At 49.2% G+C, this 10,514-nt stretch overlaps 1 protein-coding gene across 1 annotated transcript in view; it reads left to right on the top strand.

The window, feature by feature from the left end:
• Positions 1-1,990: 1,990 nt before the first annotated feature.
• The window catches only part of LOC144894237 (lumican-like), a 47,727-nt gene continuing 39,203 nt past the window's right edge, over positions 1,991-10,514 (top strand). Inside the window, exon 1 of the mRNA XM_078786443.1 lies at positions 1,991-2,117. The gene's annotated coding sequence lies outside the window, so the exon portion shown is untranslated. The remainder of the gene's footprint in view (positions 2,118-10,514) is intronic.

The raw sequence follows: 10,514 nt of genomic DNA, 5'->3' as shown, positions 1-10,514 counted from the left end.
GTATCCCTGCACCCCGGACGCCGCCGATCGCCAGGGGGCGCTTCGGCCGGGTCATTCGTCTGCCCCGCAAACTGGCCCTCCAGGTGCGCGGGAATTCTGGGGGGGCGCGTGTGGCGGACACAAAAGCCCACTGGCGTGGTGACATCATTCCACGCACCGAGTGGGCGGTGGCCACGCCCGAGGGGTAGGCGTGGCCTCATGATATACCCCGGGCGACCAGCCCGGAGGAGTTGAGTGTTACAGTGTAGTCTTACAATAAAGACGTTTATATGTTACCGCTTGTCCGCTTCCTCCTTGCTCACAAGCAGCGCGCGTAACGCCGCGCTTTAATATCACCTCAGCAGAAGGTTCGATCCAAGATGGAGAAGTTAACATTATATACCGAGTAGTGGGAACATGCGCGGAAAATACATAAATATACTGTAAATGGAGCGGTTACATATACGGTCAACAAAAACAGTGACTCAATCCATAAATGATAAAAAGTGTCACATGGCACAACAACCAGCATTAACAAATCTTTTGTTTTCTTTTGCTTTTACAGAAGTACACGCCAAAGGGTTTTGCCACAATACAAGTGCAGGCACGTACTCCCAAATCCGCATGCTACGCTTGGATGGAAACAAGATCAAACCTCACAAAGTTCCCTTCGATGCCACCTATTGCCTCCGTCGAGCTGGGAAAATCATTTACTGAGGCTTCGGTGGAAGCACCCAAGAGGAATGAGCCTGATCGTCAGAAAATGGAAGCGGAGAAGATCTGAGATTTGAAGGAGTCGATAAACAAAGTTCATCGCTCTTTTACACTTTCATTACGTAGATAGAAAAAAAATCTGGCCTTGCATCCTCCCAAAGTTTCTGTAGGTCGCGCAAGGTCCACCAGCAACCTCCTTCTGCTGAAACTCCCAAAATCCTGAATCTCTGCTCACTTTCACTCATTCGTTGCTTGTTTTCCTGCCCGTGGAACCAAATTCCATATCCACTTCAATCTCATTCCTCCGACCAGGTCTTTGAGACAGCTTTACACCAGCGTCGCAGATTATCCCCCATCCAAAAATGTATTTTCTGCACCCCCTTAAACCATCCCAAACCCAACCCCAAAATTCCAGTTTTTTCCTTCTTCAGAGTTTACTTCTGTGTCCATGTTGTACACCCCATGCATCCTTCCCGACCCCTCATCCCTTGTCTGTCTCCGTATATTCCCTCTCTCGGCCTGCTGTTGATGTTTCTTCCTCCTCTTTCTCCTGTACTTTTTGTTACATTGTGTCCTGATCCGTTCTGTGTTCTAACTCTTCTACAAGCCTTGACTTTGTGCACAAAAAATAACTTCATTAATGATTAATTTACTTATTTCAATATACTGCAGCAAACATACAGTATATACATATATCCTCAAGTGTTCAAGGTAAGCAAAGCATATCGAATATATATATATATATATATAATTATATATGTCTAAATAACTTTATTTCATCATTTATTTTTGTGACTCTTCTTTTTTGCTTTTTGAAATCATTTTTATTAAAAAAACTAAACTATATAAATCATGTAAAAGTCATTTTCTCATTTGTACTTCTTGATATCCATTCTTGGTTAAAATCATTACAAGCATTAAATAAATGCTTTGAGTTTGAATATCTTGATTTGCAACATTTTCTAATCTTACATAATTTTTGCATTTTATATATCATCCTTGTGTGTTTTACATTATTTCGATTTGTGTAGTTCATAAAAATGTACCTAATCTTTTGATTTTGTACAAAAACGTAAATAAAACTGAATTTTGCATTCGCACTGTGGCTTTCCAGGGATCCTGGAGGAACACACGGGGCCCTTTTTCATACTTCTTGCGTACACGTGTTACCCTAGTGGAAGCCATCGCACTGCCTCGCCAAAACACATCCCACTCCAAGTGGGTATTTCTTACAAATTGCCCAGCCAGTCCGCAGCCATGTCTCAATAATTGTCTCCAAATGTGGGAACCGATTGGTGGGTGACGGTGGAGCGGTGATGTTATAACGGATCGGTATTGAGGGCTGCTTGAGATTTGTGTGCACTTCGAGTCATTTTCCTGCATTCTGCTCCAATTGGAGTCATTTTCCTGCATTCTGCTCCAAAGTAGGTCCTTTTTACTATTCCGGTGACTTTGTGGATTGCTATTCTGGTGACTTCAGGGGTTTTTTAAAGATGTTTTCACTCTCATCAGTTTATGAAGTTTTGTTAGTAATGTGAGGATAAATTACTTGGTTTGTTTTTGTTTCTTACGTTGAGTTTCTACAGTAGTTAGGGTTAACCTACCCAAACTCTAACCCTAACCTAACCCCAACCCTAGCTTACCCTTGGTTTTTTTTTGGTTATAACTTTGAGTTTGTACAGTTATATGAAAAGTAAACAGGATTGCTCAAGCATATCCCTCGACGGACGATCTGACGTTAAGGAAAAGAGTTTCTAAGACTCTGAACGGGAGCATGCGAAGAGAAGCCAAACAGTTGGAATTGGAAACACAGCTGTGATCACTTACTCACCTCCAGCTCGGCCACCATAACCAACCACGATCCGCATGAGAAACTGCCCTTCAGCAAATCGTTAAACCAACATGATCAGTTTAAGCAAGTCAAAATGCACAGCTTCATGGATTTTGAAAAATCTAGGCCTACATTTGTACAATTAAGAGTTTGCAAAATTGTTCGTAATATGGTACATCTGAGACATTGTTAGGAATGTCAATTAAGCACTAATATAGAAGGATACATACATATGGATAATGCAAATGTATTGTTGCGGATATGAGATTGGCCTCCATCCATATCCGCTTGTAAATATTCCCCTATTTCCCCAATACTTCCCAACTATCCCCAATCCCCCATTCCCTAGTCCCATTTTCTGTAAACAACACTCTGTAGACCCGACCTCCCCCTTTTTCCCCCATTAAATGTCGCATCCAGGTCCACCGCATCTCACGTAGACAACTATAGGACATCTTGCTAGTTATTCTTAGTCTATGTCAGTTAAGGACTCGTTTCCATTAATTCTGACTCTTCGTTGCACCAGAATGTGATTGTATGGCACCGTTAGAAAGTTTAGGACCTCCCAATACCTCCCCGCAGCTCTTCCTCATGGTACAACAACAACAACAACAACAGCGGCGGCAGCGCGGGGAGTGTGCATCTTCACTCCGGCTTGGTTAGCCGCCATTGAACATGTGCTCCGACGGGGTTACCACGCAGGGGCTCGCTGTCAGCTCCTCGTCAAGGGCGGAGCCCGGTAACCCCCCGCACCCAATAGAAGCGGCGGACCGATTCCATCTGGGGCGGAGACAACGAGCCGAGGGCGTGTCACTCCCCGCTGAGCATGCGCAGATAGAGGGAGGTGACGTCAGATGCGCGCTGGACTTGAAGGAAGAGAGACGCCACCAACCGAGCGCTGCGATACCTCCCCGCATCTCTGGACTGGACCGAGCTGTATCCTGTCCCGGAGCCAAGGTGCACCTTGTGCTATCGACTGCCTGTCCTTCCCTGCCATCAATCCCCGTGTAAGTCAGTCTTGTCCCGTTTGTCTGTGGTCTGTCGGGTATAGATAAGACTGTGTCTAAGTGCCCATCTTTTCTGTGCTTTACCTCTTACCGTGTAATCTACCCGTTTCTGCATCACCAATTATATCCTCCTCCGGAGGTCTTGAGAACTGTACCACTTGTGTCATTGCATTTATCCCAGCCGTTGTGTCCTTTCCTTCATTGATTTAGCGTAGCGCGATTCGGCCAACGTTCGAGTGGAATCGGGTGAGTTGGGGGTAATCGGGTAAACTGTGCGAACACGGCGGCCATTCCGCTCGGTCAAGCAACATCTTAAGTCGTGTCCGTAACAATTGGTGTCGGGACGTGAGATTGGACCCGAAGCGCGCTTCACGCGCTCAAAATTATTAACGGCGAAATTTGATTTTGTTTTACAAAAATAAAAACCCGAATTTTGAAAGTCGCACTATGGCGGATCAAGACGGCTGGGTTCCGGTAGAGGAGAGTGAGGCAGGATCGATCCAGGACCAAATTGAGGGACATGAGGAGAGCGAAGCAGTGAGGGTGGCAGGTTCGCAAAATGGCGCCTCGCACATGGCCACGGCGACCGCGCCCGCGACCGTAGTGGCGCCGCTGGTAGATTTGAACCTTTTTAAAATACAAATGAAGGCCCTTATGGCCCAGAATAGCGAGAAATTGAGGGAGGACATGGGGGCCAATAGCCAACGGTTAGAACAAAGGATGGGGTCCAATAGCCAGAAATTGAGGGAGGACATGGGGGCCCAGATCGGAGGGTTAGGGAGTAGAATAGAGGGATTAGGAAACAAATTTGAGGGATTAGACAATAGATTAGGGGAAATACAGGAGGGGTTAATGGGGGTAGAGAACAGAATGGCCGCTCAAGAGAATCAAATGGAAGGGATGCAAAAGGGGTTAGAGGGGTTAGAAAACAGTATGGAAGGCAAATTGAGGGACAATTGGGACCAAGCGGAAAGGGAAGTTAAACAAATGGGGCAGCAGATAGAGGGGGTCAGAATGGGGGTAGAAACTAAATTGGATGCTCACAGGGAGGAAATGGAGCAGATGAGGGTGGCATCTGGGCAGGAGATGCAAGTGATGGGAGAGGAGATCAGAAGAGGTGTGAGTGAGGAGGTCGGAGGAGTGCGCGAGGAGGTGAGGCACTGTAAGGAGCGCATGGAGAAGGAGGTGAGAAAGGGGACTGTAAAATTGCAAGGTGGTATAGAGGAGTTGACGCTGGGAGTAGAACAGCTGACGGAGGGACAAAAAGAACTAACGGAGCAGGTTCAAAGGAACACAGCGGTAATAGGAGGGTTAAAAGCGACACAAAATGACCTAAACAATGACTTGATAGTGACACAGAGGCAATGTCAGATGGTACGTGAGGGACTGACAACGAGGTTGGACGAGGTGACAGAGGTAATGGAGACGAAGGACCGGTAGGTGAGGACGCACATGGAAACGGTCAAGGTAGCCTTAGAGGACGAACTTGAGGAGACGTACCGGGAAATAAAAGAGGTGAAGCAGAAATTAGAAGAAGTGGAAGAAGGGGTGAGCGAAATTAAGAAGCGACGGAGAGGGGATAAGAAAGAGATAAAAGAGGAGATAAAAGAATTGGTCCAAAGTCTGTGTTCGGATCGTGATGATGTGCTCATTAACCGGATGAGGGATTCGCAGGTGATGGAGGAGAAGCGAAGAGGAAGAGGACCCGGTGTAAGTGGTGACCAATATGGTCGTGCGTATGATGCGCCAGGTGATTTAAGAAGCTTGGTGGTCGAGATGGACCCAGGTGTTCGTGAGAGGCCGTTGGTGAAGTGTGCGACAGGTCTGGTGTGCGAAAAAGGAGGTGTGCGAGAAAGTCCGACTCTGGGGTGTGTGAGGAAAAAGTGCGTGCCAAGGAGTGAGGGTGCTGTCGAGAGTGAGTCGGTCGTAGCGCGTGTGCGAGGGAGCACATGGAAGCGCGTAGTGAGGAGTGTTACGGAGGGTGTAGAAGGAGAATGCACGCCTGTGGTGAGTGTTACAGAGGGTGTAACGGGAGAGTGTGCACAAGAGTGTGTGCGAGAAAGGTGTGTAACGGACGGGTGCATGAGGAAAGAGTGCGCTGTCGAGAGTAAGGGTGAGTACGCTGTCAAGAGTGGAGGTGAGAGTAGTAAGAGTGACACGGAGCGGGAGTTGGTTGTGACAGGTGAGAAAGGAAGCACACCTGGAATGGTAGAGCGTGTGTGGGAATGCTCACTTGAGTTGGTCATGAGGCACGTGGTTGGGTGTGCGGGTGAGAGCACACCTGTGATTGTCACAGAGGAGGTGACCGAGGAGGGGGCACGAAGAGGTCTGTTGGTGAGGTGTGCGACCAACGAATGTGTGCCAAAGTGTTCGGTGGTCAGGTGTGTGACCAAGGCTGGGAGTGGAATGAGTGTACCTGGGTGTGTTAGAGAAGGTACGACGAGGAGCATGGAAACGGCTGGATGTATGAGCACGAAAGGGGTAGCGTATGCTTGTAAGCATCCAGGTGAGGCATCGACGGTAACCGGGTTAGAGGTTAGAACGACTTATAGCCGAATCGGGCCCTCGGTGCGCGTCGGGCAGCTTCGCGTGCCGCGAGGACCAGCGGGGATCCGAACCACGGCGGTTTCGAAAGAACCGCCGTACACGATCCACGCCGGGCCGCGCTTTGAACGGCCGCGTCCATGCTCCACTAGGCGGAGCGGGCAGCCCGATAGGAAGGGTTGTCATGGCGACCACTTTTTGTTGAGGCATTCCGGCAGGTCGAGATCGGGCCATGGGATGGCTCCGTGCCGAGCTGGTGCGTGGGATCTCGGCCCGGGTAAACTTCCTTCCCTGCACCGAATGCGGACGCATCCAGCCGCCGGCACCAAAGAACCCGCGTTCATTGCTCGGCTGTACGAAGCCGGGCTGTCGACGTGAATTGGCGCACCGAGAGGATGTAATAAGTAGACTGTGTGATGAGGTTAGTGTTTTGGACCCAAAATTAGAAAAAACAAAATTTGATGATTGGCAAAGGATTGGCAGTAATGATTGGCAGATGATGAGTAGTGATTGGCAAATTTTTGATTTGTTGAGATTTGATGTGCAAAATTGGTAGTGGGAGATGCCCGATGTGGTGGGATGGCAACTCTGTCATCCCTCACAAACGTGGGGCAAATGCGCTATAGTTTATGGGGTGTATGGCAGTGAAAACTAGCCCGGGTGGGTTAGGATATTGATAGGGCCCTAGAAGATGACATTAGGTAACGTTAAGATTAGTTAGTGACAAGGATACCTGTAGTGGGGACGCAGGTAGATTAGTGTGGATTATAATGACGAGGGAGCGCAATAGTTTAAAGGGGCGACTGGGAAGCGCAAGTTTCAGAGGGGAGTAGTTAGATGAGATGATGCCGTGTGGTTGAGAATTGAACAGGTGTGATTGCACAGGTGTGCAACTGAACAGGTGTGTGGAGCAGTGTATGAGTAGTGAGTGTTGTGGATCAGCGCGAATGCGCTTGGGGGAGAGAAAGGTGCAGGCGGCACCAAGTATGAGAGCACAGGTGTGCAAGTACAGGTGTGTGGAATACATGGAGTAAGTGGTACGGAGTGGTGTGCATGGTGCGAAGATGTGGATGGGGGAAGAGTGGACCCCTTTCACGAGTACCCGGGGCGGGTAGTGTAAGTGTTAGGTAGAGGGTATAGGTAAATTGTGGTTGGATATTGGCATTTGTGGTGCGGTTGCAGAATGGTATTGTGGATGGGTGCATTAGTGTTGTGGAAATGGCTGGGCGTGTAGCCTGTTAGTGTGTGTAGTTGGTTTGGGCACTCCACCACTGTGAGGATGTCGGCCAGGTGAGGCCGCAGGTGGGCTCTGGGAGCCGTTAGTGTCAGTGGGTGCCTGAGGATCCCGGGTGTGGATCGGGCAGCCCGTGCCAGAGAGGGCACTGAGGGGGTGAGAGTGCGAGAGGGCCTTCCCCAGTTAGTTAGGTTAGGGTGAGGAGCAGGTAAGCTCGGGTGGCAACTACAGTGGTGGAGGTGTGCAGGTGGGTAGACCTGCTGGGAGAGCTACACGTCACAGCCCAGAAATTGTGCGAGAGCACCGAGTGTTGAATCGGGGGAGTGAGACCCCAAATTGAGAAGCACCACAGTTTGGGCAATGGGAATTGGTTTTTAGAACCCATAGTGTAAGTTGGCCAATGGATTGGCAGGGAAAGACCCCGGGTAATGTAAAGTTGTTAAAGTCATTTAGGAAATAGTTAGGATTGACGAACCTGTCGCACCATACGCAGCCACTTACCTGAGGTGATGATGATGACTCCACACCTGTGTTCCTTTGTTCTGTGTTGCAGGAAATAAGAATTGCTGGTTGGATTGGTGAGACGCATCACGACGTGGATAAGACATTGGGGTGATTCCATCTCTCCCTCCTTAGGAGGGACTGATGATGAATTGGAGATGGCAAATTTTGATGAGAGTTGGAAATGGCAAATTTGATTGGTTAGGAGGGAGAGAAGACGAATTTGGTTTATCGGAGGAACGGGGAAGACAGTAGGGACGTTTGTTGATGTGTAAAGTAGATGTTTATGGGTAGTGTTGTGTTTTGTGGATACAGTAAGGGGTAAGGGAGGGGCAATGTAGGTTACCTGGTGGGGGGGGGGGGCGTACGGTAGGAACGTACCTGTCTCACCTGGTTCCCATGTGCCCCCAGTGTGCATTACCTTGTATTGCATGCACTTTTGCGCCCTTACCACCTTACTCACTTGCTTCTTTTTGTCTCACACCTCCGAGGATCTGGCTTTGGGGCAGAGAGAGAGGAGAGAGAGGTGCTGGCTCTGCAGTTGTGGGCCTGCACTTTCGCTGCTTGCTGCCTGGATCGATACACCATATGAACCGCAATTTTGGTGGCCGCCCACAATGGACCGCAGTTCTTTTGCGGGCAAGCACCACCCGTTGATGGACCTCTGGGTCAACGTGGCACCTATTCCACACAGGTGGACCACTTATAGTTGGCCCCCCTGACGGCCACAATTCAGAAATGGACGCGGTTGGCGCCTTTCTTTATTTTTAAAGAAGCAAGAAGGCCAAGTACACCACATGAAGGCAAGACCAGCGGCAGAACATCGGCCGGCTGCGACACCACCGGTGACTATGAACACTTTATTGGTGCACCGGATGGTGCTGACTGTACATGATGGGGTGGTGCTTTTGGTGCTTGGATGGGGTGCTCTGCACATTATTAAAGGCCGTAAGGCCACAGGGCACTCGTGGGTTGGTGTATCGATGCTGGCATGCGTGCTCTCTCTATGCATAACATCTGCATGTGTTCCTCCAAAAACAGGTCCTGGATCGTAGTGTAAATATCAGTGTAGTCTTGTATAAATGATGCTCCCTACCGGCTGTATGTTTAGTTTGAGGATTCTTTCCGCGATTCGGTTATCCTGTGGGTGTGTTTCTGTGAGGAGAAGGGTGCAACGTCGCAGGGGGACATATTTACTCATTTGTGAACATCTGTAAAACTGTCGCACTCAGGGTTGAGTTAATAGTAGAGGGAACTACATCTGAGTGCCACACTAAAGTAAGTAAAAATTTATCGGGTCGGGACGCCCTGAGGTAGAGAAGGGTGCAATGTTGCGGATATGAGATTGGCCTCCATCCATATCCGCTTGTAAATATTCCCCTATTTCCCCAATACTTCCCAACTATCCCCAATCCCCCATTCCCTAGTCCCATTTTCTGTAAACAACACTCTGTAGACCCGACCTCCCCCTTTTTCCCCCATTAAATGTCGCATCCAGGTCCACCGCATCTCACGTAGACAACTATAGGACATCTTGCTAGTTATTCTTAGTCTATGTCAGTTAAGGACTCGTTTCCATTAATTCTGACTCTTCGTTGCACCAGAATGTGATTGTATGGCACCGTTAGAAAGTTTAGGACCTCCCAATACCTCCCCGCAGCTCTTCCTCATGGTACAACAACAACAACAACAACAACAGCGGCAGCAGCGCGGGGAGTGTGCGTCCTCACTCCGGCTTGGTTAGCCGCCATTGAACATGTGCTCCGACGGGGTTACCACGCAGGGGCTCGCTGTCAGCTCCTCGTCAAGGGCGGAGCCCGGTAACCCCCCGCACCCAATAGAAGCGGCGGACCGATTCCATCTGGGGCGGAGACAACGAGCCGAGGGCGTGTCACTCCCCGCTGAGCATGCGCAGATAGAGGGAGGTGACGTCAGATGCGCGCTGGACTTGAAGGAAGAGAGACGCCACCAACCGAGCGCTGCGATACCTCCCCGCATCTATGGACTGGACCGAGCTGTATCCTGTCCCGGAGCCAAGGTGCACCTTGTGCTATCGACTGCCTGTCCTTCCCTGCCATCAATCCCCATGTAAGTCAGTCTTGTCCCGTTTGTCTGTGGTCTGTCGGGGATAGATAAGACTGTGTCTAAGTGCCCATCTTTTCTGTGCTTTACCTCTTACCGTGTAATCTACCCGTTTCTGCATCACCAATTATATCCTCCTCCGGAGGTCTTGAGAACTGTACCCCTTGTGTCGTTGCATTTATCCCAGCCGTTGTGTCCTTTCCTTCATTGATTTAGCGTAGCGCGATTCGGCCAACGTTCGAGTGGAATCGGGTGAGTTGGGGGTAATCGGGTAAACTGTGCGAACACGGCGGCCATTCCGCTCAGTCAAGCAACATCTTAAGTCGTGTCCGTAACAGTATGTTTCCTCAAATCCCATGAGTTTAATCTGTCCTGTTGTGCGATGGGTTCTCAGCACGATGTCAATATGGTACTTTTGAAATGATGTATGAATGCTAAATGAGGCCTTTTGTGTATGTGCTGTGTATGTGTTGACACTGATTTGGTTCGGCTCGCTGGGCACTTTTAACCTGCCGTTACTTGAGAGAAATCTGAAATTCAAATAGTCTTTTAAACATCATTTTAGCATTTAAACGATAGAGTGGCTATTTCTCGATGGTAAACCACCATTGTCGTGGTCCTA

The sequence above is a fragment of the Myxine glutinosa genome, chromosome 11 (genome assembly GCF_964187855.1).
Source record: "Myxine glutinosa chromosome 11, kmMyxGlut1.1, whole genome shotgun sequence".
NCBI lineage: Eukaryota > Metazoa > Chordata > Myxini > Myxiniformes > Myxinidae > Myxine > Myxine glutinosa.
The sequence above is the reverse complement of the archived record's forward strand: the minus strand, read 5'-3'. Positions and strand labels throughout refer to the sequence as shown.